The following is a 24,397-nucleotide window of genomic DNA, read 5'->3' on the forward strand; positions in this document are numbered from 1 at the left end:
CAACCCTTGATCCCAGCCTAATGTGGATTTCAGGTAACAAGCAATACACAGTGACATAACACAATTCTTGGTTTCATGATTGCAAGTCATAGCCAGGTATCAAGTGAGAAATTCAGTTTCATTTGCAAGGCTTAGAGAGGCCAGGTGATTCTAGAAAAATGGGCCTTGTATTTGTTTTAATCCAGTAAAGAGCTTTAAGTGCTTATTAAATTGAAAGCTTTGTGTTCTTACTTATTTTGTATTTTATTTTATTTTATTTCTTTTGAGATGGAGTCTTGCTCTGTCGTCCAGGCTGGAGTGCAGTGGTGTGAGCTTGGCTCACTGCAACCTCCATCTCCTGGGTTCAAGTGATTCTCCTGCCTCAGCCTCCCAAATAGCTGGGATTACAGGCACCCACCACCATGCCTGGCTAGCTTTTGTATTTTTAGTAGAGACAGGGTTTCTTCATGTTGGCCAGGCTGGTCTCAAACTCCTGACCTCTGGCAACCCGCCCACCTTAGCATTCCAAAGTGATGGCATTACAGGCGTGAGCCACCACACCTGGCCCAAAAGCTTTGTGTTTTTAAAGATATTAGACATGTTTCTTGTTTTTAAAAGAAATCTTAACAATAATGTAGGAGAATAAGACAAACATTTTTCCAAAAAAGAGAAATCATTGTGCTTATTTTGTCTTATTGGAATGTTGGTGCTAAAGTCGGCTTCATTAATCATCAAGCATGCTATGGATTTTCCATTTTTATAGGATCTATATCTCAGTTAAGGTAATACTGGTAATTCTTGTGCTCCATTTGAAGATGAAAAATATAGGCCAAATTCATAGACTTTGCATAGAAGCTGGATAATGAAGACAGCTCTGGAGGAACACATAGATACACACACACAGACACACATATATATATAAAGTATACACACATATATTTTTTAAAGTTTATTTTTTACAGTTTTAAAGCTTTTAAAGCAAAAGCCAGCCCCTCCCCTCTCCCAGAGTGGGCGGCCCCTCCCCTCTCTCTGAGTGGGTGGGGACAGCGGTTGCATGGGCCGCTTTCCTTATGATGCCACAGGTCCCTCTGGACATGCTGCTGCCTGGCCACGCCTCCTTTCCCTTTCATCTTTGTCACTGACCAATGGGCTTGGAGCATTAAGGCCACGCCCCTATTCTGCATTCTAGTGGGGCCCTGGTTACACCTCCTGTGGCTCAGTCGCACAGCTGCCTGGTAGGTGACTGGAAGCATTCAGCAGTGCTCACTAGGATTTCGCTGAGGTGGCCCCAACCCCGCCTCCCTCCCCACCCCACGATGTCAGAAAAAACACAACAGGGGAAATTGGCCGCAGCCAAGAAAAAGGTAAAACACACCAGGTCATGGACCCTAACCCAGCCACAGATGCCCTCTGACAACAAGACCGGTGCCAGAGTCCATACCACTCCTGAGGCATACCAGACAGGGTCCCCCAACCCCAGCACCTCTGGGCTCCCCCGACCAAAGTCTTGTCAGTCATCCCCACCCCTTCAGCAAGGAGCCTGGTCCCTGCCCTTGCCAGTCACCCCAGGGTGACTTTGGGTGGGTGACTCCTGGGGCTCCCTGCTCCATACTCGGCCCTCACCTCCTGCTGCCCCAAGCCCAATCTCCCTGGGCTCTTCGGGCTTGCGTCTCCCAGGACCTGGGTCCCCCAGTCCCAGGCCCCGCCCTCACCAGTTGTCCCTGGGTGACTTTGGGCTGGTGACTCCTGGGGCTCCCTACTGCAGAGTCTGCCCTCCCCTCCTGCTGCCCCAAGCTCGACCTCCCTGGACTTCTTGGGCTGGCGTCTCCGAGGACCTGGGTCAAAACCCTGTGTTTCCATCCCCCATCGTGGAGTGGTTACTCGGGCCTCGCGCTGATGTGGTCCCCTCCCCTGGGAGGAGTGGAATGTAGTGATGTCACAGTCCCCTTATCCCCCTAGGAACTGTCATTACTGCTGCAAGACCGGCCTTTGATCTTACAACCCAGTCCTGTAAGTTTTCTCACTCCATTTCTGGTTCCTCTGTTTGCAGCATAAATTTCCAGCTGGAAGGGGAGTGGGGACTATGGGACCTAGGAGCAAGAGGTTTCAGGCTGCCTTACTCCCTTAACATAGACATTGACAGTGGGAAAAGCCTACACTTCCCCTGTGAGCTGAAAACATTGACAGTATCTCTGGGTGGCAATGGGAGGATGGGTTTGGTTTGGTTTTCTCCCAGGCTTCTACTTTCCAGAGAGACTTCCGGTAACAGGCTAATTTCTTTCCATTTGTTCAACTCTATTTTTATGTATTTAATAGGTATTTAACAATTATTCTCATAGATTTTTGTATATTAAGTATGCACATTTATTTTTTCATTTTTATATTTTATTTTTTGAGTTGGAGTCTCACTCTGTTGCCCAGGCTGGAGTGCAGTGGCTGGGTCTCAGCTCACTACAAGCTCTGCATCCCAGGTTCACGCCATTCTCCTGCCTCAGCCTCCTGAGTAGCTGGGACCACAGGCGCCTGCCGCCACCTCGCCTGGCTAATTTTTTGTATTTTTAGTAGAGACGGGGTTTCACCATGTTAGCCAGGATGGTCTCGATCTCCTGAACTTGTGATCCGCCCACCTCGGCCTCCCAAAGTGCTGGGATTACAGGCGTGAGCCACCGTGCCTGGCCTAAATATGCACATTTATTAAGCATGTAGTGTTTGCCCCTATTGTAAGCAACATTTTCTTTGTAATTACGTTTGCTGTTTATTGTTTGTATACGTGAAGGCTAGGATGCTTTATTATTACAGGTGATTTTAGGTCCACTATATGTCCTTTTGCTAGCTTCTCTCTTTTGTATCCCTGGCAGGTTTTTTTCAGTCTACCTTTGCTCACCACAGAGTTTGAAGGAAAGGCAAGAGTGGGGAGGGAACATTAGAAATTGTGTAGATAGTGTAGATCTGATGATTTTTCTATTTTCTAAGTGCTAGTTTATAGTATCAGCATTCTGTCTTTAAATTATGCTCAGTATATTTTTTTTGTAGAGATTTATTTCCCCTTTCTTGTTGTGTATTGCTTTTGGAGAAAACGTGGAAAAACAGGTAGCTAGACAGCTGTCATTTTCTTCAGTGACCTGGAATTCCTAGGTTCAATTTTTAATTTTTTTATTATTGTTATTGTTAATTCACAAATATACATTTATGGGGTGCAGTGCAGTGTTTTGATACATGCATACAATGTGGAATAATTAAATAAACTGAATTAGCATTCATCAATTGGATTACCTATGATTTCTTAGGGTCAGACATTTGATTTAGTACATTATTGTTGAGTATAGTGACTGTTCTGTGCAATAGATTTCAAAACCTGTTCTTTCTGTCTGAAACTTTCTACACTTTGATCAACAATTCCCCATTCCTTCTTTTTTCAGCTCCGCTGACCTCTGGTAACCATCAGTCTATGCTACTTTTGTGAGTTGAACGTTTTTAGATTCCACATGAAGGTGAAATCATGTGATATCTGTCTTTCTGTGCCTGGCTTATTTCACTTAGCATAATGTCTTCCAGATTCATCTATGTTGTTGAAAGTGACAGGATTTCCTTCCCTTTAAAGGCCGTATTAATAGTATCCTCTTGCATGCATGTACCACATTTTCTTTATCCATTAATCCACTGAAGGACACTTGTGTTGATTCTATAGCTTGGCCATTGTGAATAATGCTACAATGAACGTGAGAGTACAGATATCTCTTTGACATATTAATTTCAGTTCCTTCGGATATATACCCAGAAGTGAGATTACAAGATCATATGGTGGTTCTATTTTTAGTTTTTCGAGGAGCCTCCATACCATTTTCCATACTGGTTATACTAATTTTTTTTTTTTGTTTTTTTTTTTTTACATTCCCACCAAGAATGTATGAGAGTTCCCTTTTTTCCACATCCTCATGAACACATTATCTTTCCGATGATAGTTATTCTAACAGGTGTCAGGTGACCTCTCATTGTGGTTTTAATTTGCATTTCCATGAGGATTATGAGCCTGAGTATTGTTTCATATACCTGTTGGCCACTTATATCTTTTGAGAAATGTCAGTTTAGGTCCTTTGCCCATTTTTAAATCAGGTAATTTATTTTCTTGCTAGTGAGTTGTTGAGTTCCTTGTATATTCTGGAGATTAGTCCCTTGTTGAATGAATAGTTTGAAAATGTTTTCTCCCATTCTGTTGTATGGCCCTTCACTTTGTTGTTTCCTTTGCAGAGGATTTTTGGTTTGATGCCATCCCTTTTATCTATTTTTGCTTTTGTTGCCTGTGCTTCTGAGGTCATGCCCAAAGTTTCACTTCCCAGACCCATGTTGTGGACCTTTTCTTCCATGTTTTCTTCTAGTGGTTTTACAGTTTCAGGTAGGTTATTTAAAACTTTAATCTATTTTTAATTGATTTTTGAATATGGTGTAAGATAAGGGTCCAGTTTCAGTCTCCTGCATGTAGATATCTGCTTTTCCCAACATCATTTAGTGAAGAGACTGTCCTTCCCCCAATTTGTATTCTTGGTACCTGTGTCAAAAATCAATTGACTGTAAATGCATGGGTTTATTTGTGAGCTTTCTGTCCTGTTTGATTTGTTACTATCTTTGTTTTTGTACCAGACTCATGCTGTTTTGATTACAATCACCTTGGAAAATACGTTGAAATCCGTTATCATCATGCTTTCAGCTTTGTTCCTTTTTACTCAAGATTGCTTTGGCTATGCAGTCTTATGTGGTTCTATAAGACTTTCAGAATTAAAAAAAATTCTGAGGGTAAGGCCATTAGAATTTTGATGGGAATTGTGTTGAATCTGTAGATCGCTTTGGCCAGTATGGACACTTTAACAATATTGATTCTTCCAATCCATGAAGAATATCTTTCCATGTATTTGTGTAATCTTCAATTTATTTGCTCAATATTTTATAGTTTTTAGTATAGAGATCTTTACCCTCCTGATTAAATTTTCTCCTGTGAATTTTCTGAGGCTTTTATAAATAAGATTTCCTTTTGTTTTTTCCTCCAGATAGTTTGTTGTTAGTGTATAGAAATGCTACTGATTTTTCTATGTTGATTTTGTATCTTAGTGACTTTATCAGTTCCAACAGGTTTTGTTTTGGCAAAGTCTTTAGAGTTTTCTGTATATAAAATGTTATCAGCAACTAGTGACAGTTCAACTACTTAGTTTCCAATTTGGATGCATCTTCTTGGTTCTATTGCCTGATTGCTCTGAACAGGACTTCTAGTACTATGTTAAAAAGAAGAGATGATACAGGGCATCCTTGTCTGTTTCCTGATCTTAGAGGAAAGGCTCTCAACTTTTCACGTTTAAGAATGTTAGCCAGGAGTTGGTCATATGTGGCCTTTTATTATGCTGAGGTACTTTCCCTCTATATCTAATCAATTGAGAGTTTCTATCATGAAAAAGTGTTGAATTTTGTCAAAGATTTTCCTCATCTATTGAGATGATCATAATTTGTATCCCTCATTTTGTTAGAGTGATAATCACATGTATAGATTTGAGTATGTTGATCCATCCTTGCATCCCGGAGATAAATGCCATTTGATTACACTGTATGATCATTTTAATCTGTTGTTGAATTTGATTTGCTGGTATTTTGCTGAGGACTTTTGCATCTGTGTTAATCAGGGATATTTATCTGTAGTTTTCCATTCTTTTAGTATCCTCATCTGGCTTTGGTGTAAGGTAATGCTGCCCTCCTACAATGAATTTGAAAGTATTTCCCCCTCTTCAGTTTTTTGAAAGAGTTTGAGAATAATTAGTATTAGTTCTTATTTAAATATTTGTAGACTTTAGCAGTGAAGCTGTCTGGTCATAGCCTTTTCTTAATGGGAGTCTATATTACTGATTCAATTTTCATACTCATTACCAGTCTGTTCAGATTTTCTTTCTGTTTCAATCTTGGTAGGTTATTATATGTCTTAGGAATTTATCCATTTTTTTCTAGATTATCCAATTTGTTGGCGTATAATTTTTCATAGCATTTTCTTATCCTTTATGTTTTTGTGCTCTCAATTGTAATGTTTCTTCTGTAATTTCTGAGGTTATTTACATGGAAGTTATAGGTTGAATTTTTAATCTGTTAAAAGTTTTGAGTGTTTTTCTCAGCAACATTGTGGTTCTTTGTAGCTTGTACTTTTCCTAAGTGTCTCTTTTACAAATTTATTTTTAGTTTTTAGGAACAGGGTCTCACTCTGTTGCCCAGGCTGGAGTGCAGTTGTGCAATCATAGCTCATTGCAGCCTAAACCTCCTGGGCTCAAGCAATCCTCTTGCCTCAGCCTCCCAAAATGTTGGGACTACAAGTGTGAGCCACCATGCCTAGCTACTTTTGTGTGTATCTCCTTTATTGCTTGCTTTTTCTCCTATATGTAGGTAGGATAAAATATAAATAGTATTCAGATTGTGATGTAAGCTTAAATATTTAGAGGCTGACAAGGCAGAGAACAAAAAAAAAGGGACCACACAGTTGTGTGAGAATGAGAGGTTTGGAGAAAATTTAGAAGAGTCTGAAAATAAAAGTTTAGGGCAGGAGAAAAAAGGCTTAAATGAGATTGATAGGGAAGAGGAGGAAAGCATGAAGGGAGAAGGGGTTGCTGATTTACTGTGCCTCTCACCTGTCCTCCTTGGATCTCAGTGTCCAGGGCGGGGTCCCTACCTGGTGTGGAGTTGCCTTCTCCCTGATTGTCACTCCCTGTACTCAGAGCTGAACCCTCTGCCTTCACTAAGATGAAGTCCTGCTAGATCTTTGCCTGTGACCTCTTAACCATCCCCATGGAGGAACAACCCTTTTTCTAATGGATCCTCTGCAAATCCTAGTTATTTACCTGTGTATATCTTTCCATGGGCCTTTGTGGCTCTTCTAGGATGGGAAGTGCCTTCATCCTAGTCTCTGGAGTCCTCTCTTCCCTCTGCTGAATGTGTGTTGGCAGCTATGTGTCCATTTGCCTCTGTACCTGATGGTGCATTCACCACTCATTCTAATGTAGTCTATTTTTCTCTCAATGTTATTTCTTACATAGTTTAATAATTAATTGATTTTTACGAGTGAATTGATTGTCAGTCTCTGTGCTAGTGGCTATAATGAATATAGAAAAATGCACAATTGATACTCACAGATTTAGTATGAGACATAAAGCATACCTATAAAAAATAGAGGGCAAAGCAGAAAGTACAGAAAAAAACCTTAATATTTTTACTCCTCATTGACAAATAGCAATGTTACATCAATAATTCAGAGTGGCATCTTAGTACTAACTCTTGGTGCAAGTATCTTTCATACGCTTTAAGTTAAATACCGTGTTATAATGTGTTGTGAAAATTAAAATGATAGAATTTCCTTTTTACATTGAGAATTTCAAGTTTATGGTTCTAACCCATTGGTTACAACTGAGAAAAGTAAGGCACTTACCTGTAACCTCAGCTACTTGGGAGGCTGAAGCAAGAGGATCAAGGCTGCAGTGTACTATGGCTCTGATTGTAAATAGCCACTACACTCTAGCTTGGACAACATAGATCTTGTCTCAAAAAAAAAAAAAAGTCCTGAGGAGAGTAGGAAAATTTTTTCTCATGAAATTTTTCAGTAAGACTGTCAGTAATACAATAGTGTTCATGGGGCAAATAAACAAATGTTTTGTCAACATAGTATAGTTTTATGATACAGATGAGGAACCAAAAAAGAACCAGAAACAAATAAAACAAAATACAAACATGTAGCCCTTGTCAAAGGTTTTCACTGCTATTACTAAAACATATAAAAGTCAGCATGATACATTGGAAAAGACCCTGGATTGGTCATAGCTCTTAGATTAATTTGGGTAAGTTACTTAGCCTTTCTGGGTCTCAGTTACCTTATTAAAGATGTATACTCTAGTGGTTCCAAAATACAGTCCAACATTAGTGTTATCTATGATAAAGTATTCATAGGTAGAGGTAAAAATATTAAGGACATTTGAAAAACATTTTCCTTCTAAGGATTATTCTTTGATATTTTGTTGCTCTTTTGGGATTAAAAAGTGTGATAAGAGTGATTGTTTTAAAATCTTAGCTTAAACATGTTGGCAACTCTAAGCTAATGGCAAAAGTGTTTTTTTTCTTTTAAACCTCATACTGTTTTAATAAACTTTAAAAATTTCAGAAAACCCTAGAAGATGTCTATAGGCTTTGCTTCAGCCTCTTTCTACGAGTATGAAATATTACGAACGCAATGCTACGAGTAATATACCTACAATTCAAGCATTATTTTTTTCTATTTTAGCAAACAGAAGTGCTAGCCACTCTAGTATAAATTTCTGGCAATACTTGCCAAAAGTCAGTGTAGGTGTAGCTGAGGTAGTAACAGCTGTTGGAAATCTGAATCTCTCCATACCTACACAGTCCCCCAGTTACATAGGTCAATAAGCAGATACAGTTAAAACCACACACCTTCAGAATACCTGGAAGACAGAACATTAAAACTGCAAGTTACCCATAAGTACAAAAATAAACACTAATTTACAGTAGAATCATATTTTAGGCTCCTGCCCCAGGTCTTTGTGGAAAGGTGAACTATCTAGAAACACTGTATTGGAAAAGGAAGAGGATATTGATATAAAACCACTTCCAGAAAGAGAAAGTTCTGGGTGTTTACACTGAAACATGACAATAATAAAAGAGAGTCCTGGGAAATCAGAACACTGACAGAGAGAAAGGATTTAAAAGTATAGGTAGGGCTTAAGGAAGAAATCTCGGAAGGGAAATACTTCAGGAAGAGGATACAAATGAAGGGGAAATTGCCCTTTAGGAACTGAGCAGAAAAGAGAAAAGAATGGGAAATTTAGACTCCTTCAAGACAAAAGAAAACTAAAAATTTAAAGGACAAAAAATCATTTTCCCTGATTCCTCAGAAAAGCCATGAATTAAGGAAACTGCCACACAGATAGAAAAGGTAATTATTGAAGTAGCCATGTGTAAGCCACCCCAAATGCCAGCCATGTCTATGCAATACAGAAATGCAAACAGTCTTATCTATGCAAAACTATCCAAGAAGAAAACAGAAAATGAGAATTAAAACTTACAGATTGATAAATTTCCTGAAAACCAACCTCTTAAACAGAAAAAAAATGATATCGCAGCACTCCAAACCAAATTAAATATTCTTAAATAACACATGTAAAATAATCAAATCAGCAATCTAAAGATTAATAACTGGATAGAAATCAAGATAAGAATTGATTGGACTCAGGGAAGAAATTGATATAGAAAAAAATCAGAAACGTCTAAATGATAAGGTGTCCAAGAGAGAATTGATTTCAATAAAAATTTAACAAGTGGCATTGAAGAAAGCTAGCAAAAACAACCAACAAAATGAAAATGAGATAGAAATGTTTTAGAAAGTGGTTGAAATGGAAATCAGGAAAAGGAGATTGAATAAATGTATAATTGGAGTCTATGAGGCAGAAGAAACAATGGAATAATGAAATTACAAATCGAGAATACTTTTCAGAAATAACAGAAGGCATGACTTTACATATTTAATGGGTCTATAGGGAACCTTGGAAGATTTACTATGATCAATTGGCTCCAAGCATATCCTAGTATACCACTAGGCTTTAATGATTCAGAAAAAATTCTCAGTGCTTCCAGGAAAAAAGATCAAGTAACTTACAAAGCCAAGATTATTATACTGTTATTAGACTTCTCAGAAGCAATAAATAGAGCAAAGGAATAATGGCAGCATTTTCAAGAAACACATTGGATGCTTGCTCCCTCCTCCAAGTTCTAGCCAGGAGGCTTCATGCCCCATGCAAATCGTTGCAAAGTTCATCTAGAGAATTCCTTCTGCCTGTGGAGTTTTACCCCCTCCTCCTCTGATCATCCTCTTGATGTATCCCTGTGGTGCCAGGCAGGAATGGCCTGCTTGGGTACCCAGTGAGCTCCCAGGGCCTTTCTGCTGCTTCCTCCACCCCTGTATTTCGCTCAGCTCTCCACACTGACTCAGCTCCAGGTAAAGTCAGAAACTTCTCCCTCAAAGAGACATTCAGCTTCTCCAGTGGAGGTATGTGTTAGGAAGAGGAGGGTCTCCCTTTCTCACTTCTGCAGTTGGGGCATACACAGTTTTTTGGGGAGTCTCCTGGGTCCTGCAGAAGCAGTCCACTGCCTTCAGAGGGTCTGTGGATCCTCTCGGGATTGCTGGTTTGTTCTTGCAGTCCATCTGGAGCTAAAATTCACAATGCGAGCTGTCGGCTGCTGCTCTGTCTGCAGCTGCAATCTAGTCCTGCCTCCCGTCTGCCACGATCTCCTAATCGAGGTTTGTTTCTTCTATCCCCAATTTGTTGAGAATTTTTTATCATCAAGGGATGCTGAATTTTATCCAATGCTTTTTCAGCATGTATTAAAATTGTATTGTTTTCATTTGTCTTCCTGTTAATGTGGTATTTCACATTTATTAGTTTGTGAATGTTAAACCATTTTTGTGTCCCTGGGATGCGTCCAACTTGATCATAGTGAACTTTTTAATGTACTGTTGGATTTTGTTTTTTGTCTTGAGAATCTTTGTATCTGTTTTCATCAGGGATATTGGCCTGTAGCTTTGTTTTGTTGTTGTTATATCCTTGTCTGGTTTTGGAATCAGGGTAACGCTGACCTTTTAAAATGAGTGCAAAAATATTCCCCCATTTCAATTTTCTGCAATAGTTTGAAGAGAATTGGTGTTACTTTTCAAATGAATTCAACAGTGAAGCCATCAGATCCTAGGTTCTTCCTTGACGGGAAACTTTTTATGACTGCTTCAGTCCTGTTACACATTATCGGTCAGTTCAGGTTTTCTATTTCTTCATTTCAGGCTTGGTAGGTTGTATGTGTCCAGGAAGTTACCTGTTTCTTTTATTAGATTCATGGGCATATGGTTGTTGATAATAGTCTCTTGTGATCTTTTGGATTTCTCTGGTATCATTTGTAATATATTCTTTTTCATTTGATTTTATTTGAGTCTTCTTTCTTTTTTTCCTAGTAGAGCTAAAAGGTTTGTTGACTTTTGATCTTTTAAAAAAAAGCCAACTCATGGGTTTGTTCATCTTTTATAATATTTTTTAAATCTCCATTTTGCTTATTTTGGGTCTGATATTCATTATTTCTTTCTGCTATTTTGGATTTAGTTTGTCCTTGGTTTTTTAGTTCCTTGACGTGCAATGTTATATAGTTTATTTGATATCTTTCTACTTCTTGATGTAGGCATTTATCACTATAATCTTCCCCTATAAGAACTGCTTTTATTGTATCCCATAGGTTTGGGTATGTTATTTTTATTTGTCTCCAATAATTTTTAAATTTCCTTTTTAATTTCTTGATGACCCATTTGTTGTTCAGGAGCATGTAGTTTAATTTCCATGAATTTGTAGTTTCCCATTTCCTTTTGATATTGATTTCTAATTTTATTCCATTGTGTTATAAAATGTTCTTGTTATAATCTTGATTTTTAAAAATTTGTGAAGACTTATGAACTAGCATGGTCTTTTCTGGAAAATCCATGTGCTGTTGAGAAAACTGTCTATTCTGTAGCTATTGGGTACAATGTTTTATAAATGTTAAGTCCATTTGATTTAGAGTGGAGTTTAATGTTTCTTTGTTGATTTTCTCTTTGAATTATTTGTCTATTGCTGAAAGTGGAGTGTTGAAGTCCCCTACTATTATTGTATGATACTCGATCTTTCTCTTTAGGTCTATTAATATTTACTTTATGTGATTGAGTGCCCCACTGTCTGGTGCATGCGTATTTATAATTGTCATATCCTCTTGCTATGATGATCCTTCAATCAATACACGGTGGCCTTTTTGCCTTTTTTTTTTTTAAATACTTAAAGTCTATTTTATCCGATTATAGCTACTTTTCTTTTTTGGTTTCCATTTACATGGAATATCTTTTTCCATCTTTTCACTTTCAGTCTGTGTGTTTCTTTATAGGTTAAGTGAGTTTCTTGTAGACAGTATATAGTTGGGGCTTTTTCATCTGTTGTCCTACTTTCTGTCTTTTAAATAGATAATTTAATCCATTCACATTTAAGGTTATTTATAGGTAAGTGTTTAGTATTGCCATTTTGCTACTTGTTTTCTGGTTGTTTTGTAGATCCTTTTTTTCGTTATTCTTCTTTTACTCTTAATTTATGGGTAAGTGATGTTTTTCTAGTAGTATGTTTTGATTCTGTGCTATTCATTTTTAGTGTATCTATTATAGGTTTTTGCTTTATGGTTAGTTACTGTGAGACTTACAAAATATATCTTAGGTTATTTTAAACTAATAACAACTCCACTTCAATTGCAAAGAAAAGTATAAAAAACAAACTTTACACTTGAACACCATTTCCTCCACTACTGTTTGACTTTTTGATGTTTCAATTTACATCTTTTTGTATTTCCTATCTATTAACAAATTATTGTAGTTATTATCGTCTTTAATAGTTTTGTCTTTTAGTCTTCCTAGTTAGAGTATAAATGGTTTACCTACCGTAATTATAATATTAGAGTATTCTGAATTTGTCTGTAGTCTTTTATACAGTGAGTTTTATACCTTCAGATATTTTCTCAATTCTCCGGTATTGTTTTTAGTAGTATCGACCCTGCCTTGTGTCTTTTTCAATGTGATTTTCATCTCTGTGATGGTTTTAGTTTTCTTTCCCCCGTTAGTTTGAACTAAGCATGTGTTTTTTCTTTTGCTTTTGTCTTTGACGTAGTTCCATAGCAGTTACTCATCTATGTTGAGGTATTTTTAAGGAGGTACTTGCTTCAATATTTTTAATTCAGTTGCTATCTTTGTCGATGATTTTTATTTTCTTGATAGCAATATTTTTGTTTTCTTCCTATGATTCACCTTTTATTTTAAATATAATTTAAGTTCTTGGATACATGTGCAGAACATGCAGGTTTGTTATATAGGTACACACGTGCCATGGTGGTTTGCTGCACCTATCAACCTGTCATCTAAAATAGATATTTCTCCTAATGCTATCCCTCCTCTACCCCCCCAACCCCAAAATAGGCCCCTGTGTGTGATGTTCCCCTCCCCGTGTCCATGTGTTCTCGTTGTTCAGCTCCCACTTCTGAGTGAGAACATGCGGTGTTTGGTTTTCTGTTTCTGTGTTAGTTTGCTGAGAATGATGGTTTCCAGCTTCATCCATGTCCCTGCAAAGGACATGAACTCATTATTTATGGCTGCATAGTATTCCATGGTATATATGTGCCATGTTTTCTTCATCGATTCTATCATTAATGGGCATTTGGGTTGGTTCCAAGTCTGTGCTATTGTGAACAGTGCTGCAATAAACATGTGTGCATGTGTCTTTATGGTAGAATGATTTATTATTCTTTGGGCATATACCCAGTAATGGGATGACTGAGTCAAATGGTATTTCTGCTTCTAGATCCTTGAGGAATCGCCACACTGTCTTCCACATGGTTGAACGAATTTACATTCCCACCAACAGTGTAAAAGCGTTCCTATTTCTCCATATCCTCTTCAGCACCTGTTGTTTCCTGCCTTTTTAATGATGGCCATTCTAACTGGCATGAGATGGTATCTCACTGTGGTTTTGATTTGCATTTCTCTAATGACCTGTGATGATGAGCTTTTTTTCATATGACTGTTGGCTGCATAATTTCGAGAAGTGTCTGTTTATACCCTTCACCCACTTTTTGATGGGTTTTTTTTTTTTGTAAATTTGTTTAAGTTCCTTGTAGATTCTGGATATTAGCCCTTTGTCAGATGGATAGATTGCAAAAATTTTCTCCCATTCTGTCTGTTGCCTATTCACTCTGATGATAGTTTCTCTTGCTGTGCAGAAGCTCTTTAGTTTAATTAGATCCCATTTGTCAATTCTGGCTTTTGTTGCCATTGCTTTTAGTGTTTTAGAGATGAAGTCCTTGCCCATGCCTATGTCCTGAATGGTATTGTCTAGGTTTTCTTCTAGGGTTTTTATGGTTTTAGGTTTTATATTTAAGTCTTTAATCCATCTTGCGTTAATTTTTGTATAAGGTGTAAGGAAGGGGTCCAGTGTCTGTTTTCTGCACATGGCTAGCCAGTTTTCCCAACACCATTTATTAAATAGGAAATCCTTTCCCCATGGCTTATTTTTGTCAGGTTTGTCAAAGATCAGATGGTTATAGATGTGTGGCATTATTTTTGAGGCCTCTTTTCTGTTTCATTGGTCTATATATCTGTTTTGGTATCAGTACATGCTGTTTTATTTATGTATTTATATATGTTTATTTTATTATTATTATTTTTTTGAGATGGAGTCTCACTCTGTTGCTCAGGCTGGAGTGCAGTGGTGTGATCTCGACTCACTGCAACCTTCGCCTCCCAAGTTCAGGTGATTCTCCTGCCTCAGCCTCCCGAGTAGCTGGGATTACAGGCACGCACCACCATGTCCAGCTAATTTTTGTATTTTTAGTAGAGATGGGGTTTCACCATGTTGGTCAGGCGGGTTTCGAACTCCTGACCTTGTGATTGGCCTGCCTTGGCCTCCCAAAGTGCTGGGATTACAGGTGTGAGCCACCGCTCCTGGCTGGTACCAGTACATGCTGTTTTGGTTACTGTAGCCATGTAGTAAAGTTTGAAGTCAGGTAGTGTGATGCCTCCAACTTTGTTCTTTTTGCTTAGGATTGTCTTGGCTATGTGGCTTTTTTTTGGTTCCACATGAAATTTAAAGTAATTTTTTCTAATTCTGTGAAGAAAGTCAGTGGTAGCTTGATGGGAATAGCATTGAATCTATAAATTACTTTGGGCAGTGTGGTCATTTTCACGATATTGATTCTTCCTGTCCATGAGCATGGTATGTTCTTCCATTTGTTTGTGTCCTCTCTTATTTCCTTGAGCAGTGGTTTGTAGTTCTCCTTGAAAAGGTCCTTTACATCCCTTGTAAGTTGTATTCTTAGGTATTCTATTCTCTTTTCAGCAATTGTGAATGGGAGTTTCCTTATGATTTGGCTCTCTGTCTATTATTGGTGTATTGGAGTGCTTGTTATTTTCGCACATAGATTCTGTATCCTGAGACTTTGCTGAAGTTGCTTATCAGCTTAAGGAGATTTTTGGCTGAGATGATGGGGTTTTATAAATATAGAATCGTGTCATCTGCAAACAGAGACAATTTGACTTCCTCTCTTCCTGTTTGAATACCATTTATTTCTTTCTCTTGCCTGATTGTCCTGGCCAGAACTTCCAATACTATGTTGAATAGGAGTGGTGAGAGAGGGCATCCTTGTGCTGGTTTTTGAAGGGAATGCTTCAGTTTTTGCCCATTCAGTTTGATATTGGCTGTGTGTTTGTCATACATAGCTCTTATTATTTTGAGATACATTCCATCAATACCTAGTTTATTGATAGTTTTTAGCATGAAGGGTGTTGAATTTTATCAAAGGCCTTTTCTGCATCTACTGAGATAATCGTGTGGTTTTTTTCATTGATTCTGTTTGTGTGGTGGATTATGTTTATTGATTTGTTTATTGATGATGTTTATGTTTGTGTGGTGATTATGTTTATTAAGTTGAACCAGCTTTGCATTGCAGGAATGATGATGGCTTCATCATGGTGGATAAGCTTTTTGATGTGGTGCTGGATTCGATTTGCCAGTATTTTATTGAGGATTTTTGCATCAATGTTCATCAGGGATATTGGCATGAAATTTTCTTTTTTTGTTGTATCTTTGCCAGGTTTTGGTATCTGGATGATGCTGGCCTCATAAAATGAGTTAGGGAGGAGTCCCTCTTCTTTTATTTTTTGGAATAGTTTCAGAAGGAATGGTACCAGCTCCTCTTTGTACCTCTGGTAGAATTTAGCTGTGAATCCATCTGGTACTGGGCTTTTCTTTGTTGGTAGGCTGTTAATTACTGCCTCAATTTCAGAACTTGTTATTGGCCTATTCAGGGATTCAACCTTTTCCTGGTTGAGTCTTGGGAGGGTGTATGTGTCCAGGAATTGATTTCTTCTAGATTTTCTAGTTTATTGGCAAATAGGTGTTTATAGTATTCTCTGATAGTTTGTATTTCTGAGGGATCAGTGGTAACATCCCCTTTATCATTTTTTATTTTTTCTATTTGATTCTTCTCTCTTTTATTCTTTATTAGTCCGGCTAGCAGTCTATCTATTTTGTTAATCTTTTCAAAAACCAGCTCCTGGATTCGTTGATATTTTGAAGGGTTTTTTCATGTCTCCATCTCCTTCAGTTCTGCTCTGATCTTAGTTATTTCTTGTTTTCTGCTAGCTTTTGAATGTGTTTGCTCTTGATTCTCCAGTTCTTTTAATTGTGATGTTAGGTTGTCGATTTCAAATCTTTCTTGCTTTCTCCTGTTGGCATTTAGTGCTATAAATTTCCCTTTAAACACTGCTTTAGCTGTGTCCCAGAGATTCTGGTATGCTGTGTCTTTGTTCTCATTGGTTTTGAAGAACTTACTTATTTCTGCCTTAATTTTGTTATGTATCCAGTAGTCATTCAGGAGCAGGTTGTTCACTTTCCATGTAGAAGTGCGGTTTTGAGTGAGTTTCTTAATCCTGAGTTCTAATTTGATTGCACTGTGGTTTGAGAGACTATTTGTTAGGATTTCCATTCTTTTTCATTTGCTGAGGAGTGTTTTACTTCCAATTACGTGGTCAATTTTAGAATAAATGCGATGTGGTCAATTTTAGAATAAGTGAGATGTGGTGCTGAGAAGAATGTATATTCTGTCGATTTGGGGTGGAGAGTTCTGTAGATGTCTATTAGGTCTGCTTGGTCCAGAGCTGAGTTCAAGTCCTGGATATCCTTGTTAATTTTCTGTCTTGTTGATCTAACATTGACAGTGGGGTATTAAAGTCTCCCACTATTGTTATGTGTTAGTCTAAGTCTCTTTGTAGGTGTCTAAGGACTTGCTTTATGAATCTGGGTGCTCCTGTACTGGGTGCTTATATACTTAGGAGAGTTAGCTCTTCTTGTTGCATTGGTCCCTTTACCATTATGTAATGCCCTTCTTTGTCTTTTTTGATCTTTGTTAGTTCAAAGTCTGTTTTATCAGAGAGTAGGATTGCAGCCACTTCTTTTTTTGCTTTCCATTTGCTTGGTAAATATCCTTCCATCTCTTTATTTTGAGCCTATGTATGTCTTTGCACACGAGATTGGTCTCCTGAATACAGCACACCGATGGATCTTGACTCTTTATCCAGTTTGCCAGTCTGTGTCTTTTAATTGGGGCATTTAGCCTGTTTACATTGAAAGTTAACATTGTTATGTGTGAATTTGATCCTGTGATTATGATGTTTGCTGGTTATTTTGCCCATTAGTTGATGCAGTTTCTTCATAGTGTCGATGTTCCTTAGAATTTGGTATGTTTTTGCAGTGGCTGGTACTGGTTTTTCCTTTCCATGTTTAGTGCTTCCTTCAGGAGCTCTTGTAAGGCAGGCCTTTTGGTGACAAAATCTCTCAGCATTTGCTTGTCTGTAAAGGATTTTATTTCTCCTTTGCTTATGAAACTTAGAATGGCTGGATATGACATTCCAGATTGAAAATTCTTTTCTTTAAGAATGTTGAATATTGGCTCTCATTCTCTTCTGGCTTGTAGGGTTTCTGCAGAGAGATCCGCTGTTAGTCTGACGGACTTCCCTTTGTGGATAACCCGACCTTTCTCTCTGGCTGCCCTTAACATTTTTCCTTCATTTCAATCTTGGTGAATCTGACGATTAGGTGTCTTGGGGTTGCTCAAGGAGTATCTTTTTGGTGGTCTCCGTATTTTCTGAATTTGAGTGTTGGCCTGTCTTGCTAGGTTGGGGAAGTTCTTCTGGATAGTATCCTGAAGTGTGTTTTCCAACTCAGTTCCATTATCCCTGTCACTTTCAGGTACACCAATCAAATGTAAGTTTGGTCTTTTCACATAATCCCATATTTCTTGGAGGCTTTGTTCATTCTTTTTCATTCTTTTTTCTCTAATCTTGTCTTCACACTTTTATTTCGTTAAGTTGATCTTCAGCCTCTGATATCCTTTCTTCTACTTGATCGCTTTGGCTATTGATACTTGTGTATGCTTCAGGAAGTTTTTGTGCTGTGTTTTTCAGCTCCATCAGGTCATTTATATTCTTCTCTAAGCTGTTTATTGTTGTTAACAATTCCTTCAGCCCTTTTCCTAGGTTCCTAGCTTCCTTGCATTGGGTTAGAACACGCTCCTTTAGCTTGGATGAGTTTGTTATTACCCACCTTATGAAGCCTACTTCTGTCAATTCATCAAACTTCTTCTCCATCCAGCTTTGCTCTGTTGCTGACAAGGAGTTGTGATCCTTTGGAGGAGAAGACTCGTTCTGGTTTTCACAATTTCCAGGCTTTTTGTGCTGTTTTTTCCTCATCTTCATGGATTTATCTACCTTTGGTCTTTGATGTTGGTGACTTTAAGATGGGATTTCTGTGTGGATGTCCTTTTTGTTGATGTTGTTGCTATTCCTTTCTGTTTGTTAGTTTTATTGCTAAAAGGCCCCTCTGCTGCAGGTCTGTTGGAGTTTGCTGGAGGTCCACTCCAGACCCTTTTTGCCTGGGTATCACCAGCAGAGGCTGCATAATAGCAAAGATTGCTGCCTATTCCTTCCTCTGGAAGCTTCCTCCCAGAGGGGCACCTGCCAGATGGCAGCCAGAGCTGCCTGTATGAGGTTTCTGTTGACCCCTGCTGGGAGATGTATCCCAGTCAGGAGGCATGGGGGTCAGGGACCCACTTGAGGAGGCAGTCTGTCCGTTAGCAGAGCTCGAGTGCTGTGCTGAGAGATCTGCTGCTGTCTTCAGATCTGGCAGGCAGGAATGTTTAAGTCTGTTGAAGCTGTGCCCACAGCCACACCTTCCCCAAGGTGCTCTGTCCCAGGGAGATGGAAGTTTTATCTATAAGTCACTGACTGGGGCTGCTGCCTTTCTTTCAGAGATACCTTGCCTAGAGAGGAGGAATCTAGAGGGGCAGTCTGGCTACAGCAGCTTTGCTGAGCTTTGGTGTAGTCTGCCCAGTTTGAATTTCCCCATGGCTTTGTTTACACTGTGAGAGGAGAACCGCCTACTCAAGCCTCCGTAATGGCGGACACCCCTTCCACCACCAAGCTTGAGCATCGCAGGTCGACTTCAGACTGCTGTGCTGGCAGCAAGAATTTCAAGCCAGTGGATCTTAGCTTGCTGGGCTCCACGGGGGTGGGATCCGCTGAGATAGACCACTTGACTTCCTAGCTTCAGCCCCCTTTCCAGGGGAGTAAACAGTTCTGTCTGGCTGGTCTTCCAAATGCCACTGGGGTGTGAAAAAAAAAAAAACCCAAACTCTTGCAGCTAGCTCAGTGTCTGCTCAAACAGCCACCGAGTTTTGTGCTTAAAACCCGGGGCCCTGCTGGTATAGGCACCCAAGGGAATCTCCTGGTCTGCAGGTTACAAAGACTGTGGGAAAAGTGTAATATTTGGATTGGAATGCACCATTTCTCATGGCACAGTCCCTCATGTCTTCCCTTGGCTGAGGGAGGGAGTTCCCTGACCTCTTGCACTGCCCATGTGAGGTGACGCCCCACCCTGCTTCACCTTGCCCTCTGTGGGCTGCACCCACTGTCTAACCCATCCCAGTGAGATGAGGTGGGTATCTCAGTTGGAAATGCAGAAATCACCCACCTTCTGAGTTGATCTCTCTGGGAGCTGTAGACGGGAGCTGTTCCTATTCAGCCTTCTTGCCCGCCACCTCCACCATTCATCTTTTGATTCTTTACCCTTAACATTAAAAAAAATTAATAACATGCTTGTATAGTTCTGGGCCTGGTTTTGTTTTATTTGTCATTTTTGAATTTGATGAGTTATTTCCAGACCATGTATTTGCAGGTGGTTCACACTGGGAAAGAACCTGGGTTATATTTTATACTGGTCAAAAGTTTCCCATAATACACCAGTGTGTGTGAAAGGAGTTCTTTTGGCCTTTATTTCTCCCTAGTCATCAAGAATGGGAAGCTGTAAGGTCTGGCAAGTGTCTGTTTGCTTTTTTTATCTCAATTCAGCCTTGCTTCTCTTTAGTGTTAAAGTTGATTTAGAGAAGGTTCTCTGCATACCTTCCCTATTGTTAAACTCCAGATATTGTTGGCTTTGCCTTTTGGGTGTGCCGCCTATTTGAGGACATGAACTCTGCCAGCTTTGAGACTGTAGCCTGAGATGTCATCTCAGTATCTTTTTCCATGCTCGTTTGACCTTAGGTTTTTTAGAAGCTCGTTCACACCTTTTGTTGTTTGATGTTGACTTGGTGTTGTATTATGTTACCATTTGTGTTAGTTGAATTACTTGGTGTTTTGGAATTTCTGAAAGGAAATCTCTATTTTATAACTGGGAATCTGATTGTTTTTTAAAAAGTGACTTCCAGCCGGGCATGATGGCTCATACCTATTATCCCAGCACTTTGGGAGGCCGAGGCGGGCAGATCACGAGGTCAGGAGATCAAGACCATCCTGGCTAACATGGTGAAATGCCCTTTCTACTAAAAATACAAAAAAATTAGCTAGGCGTGGTGGCGGGTGCCTGTAGCCCCAGCTACTTGGGAGGCTGAGGCAGGAGAATGGCGTGAACCTGGGAGGTGGAGATTGCAGTAAGCTGAGATCGCACCACTGCACTCCAGCCTGGGCAACAGAGCGAGACTCAGTCTCAAAAAAAAAAAAAAAAAAAAAAAAAAGTGACTTCCATGATGTCCCAGATAAATTCTTAGAAAAAAGAGGATTCAATCTATAAACATTTAGAATGTACTACATTTATTAATACCTCTGTTTAGTACAACATACCCATTCCTTTTTATTAATATTATTTTAGATAGGTAATTCCAGGTAGAAAAGATCTCTATTACTTTTTAAGAGACACTTTATTTCCCAGTTAGCTAGAAAAGTGTGCTATTTACTTGAACACATGAACTGTACTTGGCAGGGAGTTCATGACTAAGAGGGAAAAAATTTGATTGGCTTGAATATTTCACCACTATTGTTAGCTCAATATATTGAGTAACAAGGTTCTGTCAATTTTCCCTTAAATATTTTTATGTATTTTGTATGTGTATCAAAATACAACTTGTGCTCCTAGTATTATTCTAAGTCTTGTAAATGCTACAAAGGAGTGATGAATCTGGTTGTCACCTAGTTTGGGAATAGCATATTTATGAAAAACACCTGTGAGGCTTATCAGATTCAGAAAGTATGGCCTACAGAGAGATTCTTTAGGAGGGCTGACGCATTCCCCTGATGCCAGGTTCTGATACCACAGAGTTGGATGACTAGGTATTTGACCTGTGTGTGAAACCTGGGGGCTTACCAGGAGGATAGTTTCAGATTCCCAAAATATACTGGGTGTTTATTATATGCTTGGAGTTTTTACATCAATAATCTCATTTCATCCATATGGTAACTATCAAGGTAAATGCTATTATTCCCACTTTAAAAATAAAGAAGGTGACTTTCAGAGAAGTCATATGATCTTTGCAAAGTCACGTGGGCCTGTTCTTGGCTGGGCTGGGACTGAACCCAAATTTTTAGACTTCTACTTCAGTGTTCCTTCCACTCTCTCATCCAGCTCCTGGGCAGCTGCCGGTTTCTTGCTACAAGATTTTCCCACCAAATATACCCTCTTGACTTAGTCAGTTTCCATTAATTTTACATCAAGGTTTGACTTCCTGACTCTCATCTTTTATCTGACCCTGAATAATAGCAGAGACCTAAATACCATGCTAAAGTTAAGTGATTGAACCTTTCCAAAAGCAGATATATGGGGTCAGGAAATGACACCTTTCTTCTGTTCAATCTTGATGTGCCTGGGGTTGCCTAGATTATGGTTTTTTTTTTTCCTTGGGTCCCTTAATAGCTTAGAAATTTTGTACATGAACAAAGAAGCTTTGAGGCACTATAGACATTTTTAGAAATAAAAGAAATGTGAGGCTTTCACATTTTGAACAGGTAACATGCAGGACTGAAGGCCTGACAACTCTGTAGAGGGTCGGATGAGATGAGTGTACGACTCTCAGTAATAAAGCCTGGGGAAGAAGACTCCATGTAAGGGGGATGGGGAGGAGAAAGAACCACCTGCAAGTGAGCTTTTGCTCTCAATATCCTCTAGTTCTAGAACTCAGAGGTGAGTCATTTTAATTGGATTTATAAGGAAGATGGCTTTTTAAAAAGAAATTTACTATTCCTTGATTATTACGTGACTTTTGACATTAAAAGTTAGAGGCACAATGTGAAATGTATTGTGACAAGACCCAGCTTTTCCTCCTTCACATTCCTTCAGAGAAGTCACTGCCTGGCAATGTTTATCTTTATACAAATCACTATGCTTTGTGGAATATTGATAGGTGTGTGTGTGTGTGTGTGTGTGGTGGTTGTGGGCACAGAAAGGAAAAGCACGTTGCTTTGGTGATAATAGTTTGCTACACTCTGTTCATCCCAGGTGGTTCTATTTGGGTAGGAAAAGCCAAATTCTTCTACTGTTTCTTTATGGATAGACATTCTAAGAGCTTGAAGGAGGCCTTCGCTGATTTTTGTTTGTTGCTGTTGAGATCAGAGTCACCAACAAGGGGACATGTTTATAAATATTAGGCCATGATGTTTGTGTAACCTCTAGGGTAAAGAAAGGAAGTTATGGCAGAAAACAGAACTTCAGGAGTCAACCTGACAATAACAAAGTTTTCTGGGCATCATGGATGACACTTAACAGTTTTAATCCTTCTGTTTAATCAGACACACTGCGTGTTTTGTTCACTACTTTCCTTCTCCAGAAAGCTCTTACCCTGGATTTTTTTAAAGGGCCACTAAACTTCCTTTAGGACATTATTTCCATGAGTCCAGGGTCATCTTTTTTGTCGTTAAACTTTGAGGCATGCATTTACTTTCCCACATCACCAATCATGGCTTATTGTGTGTCAACTGTCGTAATTATGAGTGGCTAAATTATATATATCCTCAGGAAAACGTAGACCTCATGGAAAGAGTCTCGTGCAGTGGAACTTAAAATGTGTTGTAGCTGGAATATGAGGCATGAAGTGGGCATGGTGGGAGATAAGGCTGCAGAGATGGGCACAGGTTTCGAGCCACGTGGTCTTTATCCTAGAAACAGTGAGAGGCCAATGAAGAGTTTTAGACAGGCAGAGGACAGGTAGGATTGAGGAAGTGGTGATTTTAGTACAGATCTCTGTGTTAAGAAATCTGTTTTGTGTAAACATTAAAACTCTGCACTCTGGAGACAGACTAGTTTTTGCCCAGAGTGTGTGGGAGGATCAGTTAGAAGTTACTGCGGTAGAGCCTATACAGAACAGTTACAAAAATAGACAATGAAATAGGCCCCCTTCATTTAATTCTGGCCGGGCGTGGTGGCTCACACATGTAATTGTAGCACTTTGGGAGGCCGAGGCAGGTGGATCACAAGGTCAGGGGTTCGAGACCAGCCTGGCCAATATGGTGAAACCCCGTCTCTACTAAAAATACAAAAATTAGCCAGGCATGGTGGCGGGCGTGCCTATAGTCCCAGCTACTCATGAGGCTGAGGCAGGAAAATTGCTTGAACCCGGAAGGCAGAGGTTGCACTGAGTCAAGATGGCACCACTGCACTCTAGCCTGGGTGACAGTGCGAGACTCTGTCTCCAAAAAAAAAAAAAAAAAAAAAGCTTCATTTGATTTCACTGGATCTATATATCTATATAATACAGAGGGTTTTGTGATTATAATGCAATAAAATGAGAAATCACTTTTCAAAGAGTTTAAGAAGCCCGTGTGTTTTAAAATAAAATTTTACAGAATAACCTTGAGTTCAAGGGGAAATAATGAATGGAAATTATTACTTAGAATTAATAATATTCATATAAACATTAATGATATTTAATATATGATAATATGAGCTAGTCATTCAATGTTATGTTAGAAGAAAGAAACAAAACAAACTGAAAGAAATAGGAAAGATGAAAATAAAGACTGGAAGAAATATATGAATTAGAGAACAGGAATAACACTAAGCCAGAGAGAAGATTTAGGTACCCAAAAGCTAATTCCTTGAAAGAATGAATTTTATAGATAGACATCTGTCAAAAAGGAACAAGAAAAAACTATGCAATGTAAACAAAAGAATTTGAAGGAAAAAGATAAAAATATCAAGTCAGAGTTGCAATGATTTTGAAGAATTAAATAAAAGTGATAAGCTCTAGAAAAACACATATTCAATAATATGTGCAAGAGAAAATACAGAACTTTGACCAATAAATATTGAAGAAATTAGATAGTCAGAACCTCCCACACCGTAAACACCCAGCCAGCATGGTTGTCTTTTTCTTTTTCTCTTTCTCTTTCTCTTTCTCTCTTTTTCTTTTCTTTCCTTTTTTTTTTTTTTTTTTTTTTTTTTTTGAGATGGAGTTTCACTCTTGTTGCCCAGGC

At 38.8% G+C, this 24,397-nt stretch overlaps 1 long non-coding RNA gene across 1 annotated transcript in view; it reads left to right on the forward strand.

The window, feature by feature from the left end:
- The first annotated feature begins 700 nt into the window (after window positions 1-700).
- The window catches only part of LOC134736660 (uncharacterized), a 58,656-nt gene continuing 34,959 nt past the window's right edge, over window positions 701-24,397 (forward strand). Inside the window, exon 1 of the long non-coding RNA XR_010120817.1 lies at window positions 701-1,343. This is a non-coding gene — a long non-coding RNA (uncharacterized lncRNA). The remainder of the gene's footprint in view (window positions 1,344-24,397) is intronic.

This window comes from Symphalangus syndactylus, chromosome 5, assembly GCF_028878055.3.
Source record: "Symphalangus syndactylus isolate Jambi chromosome 5, NHGRI_mSymSyn1-v2.1_pri, whole genome shotgun sequence".
Classification (NCBI taxonomy): domain Eukaryota; kingdom Metazoa; phylum Chordata; class Mammalia; order Primates; family Hylobatidae; genus Symphalangus; species Symphalangus syndactylus.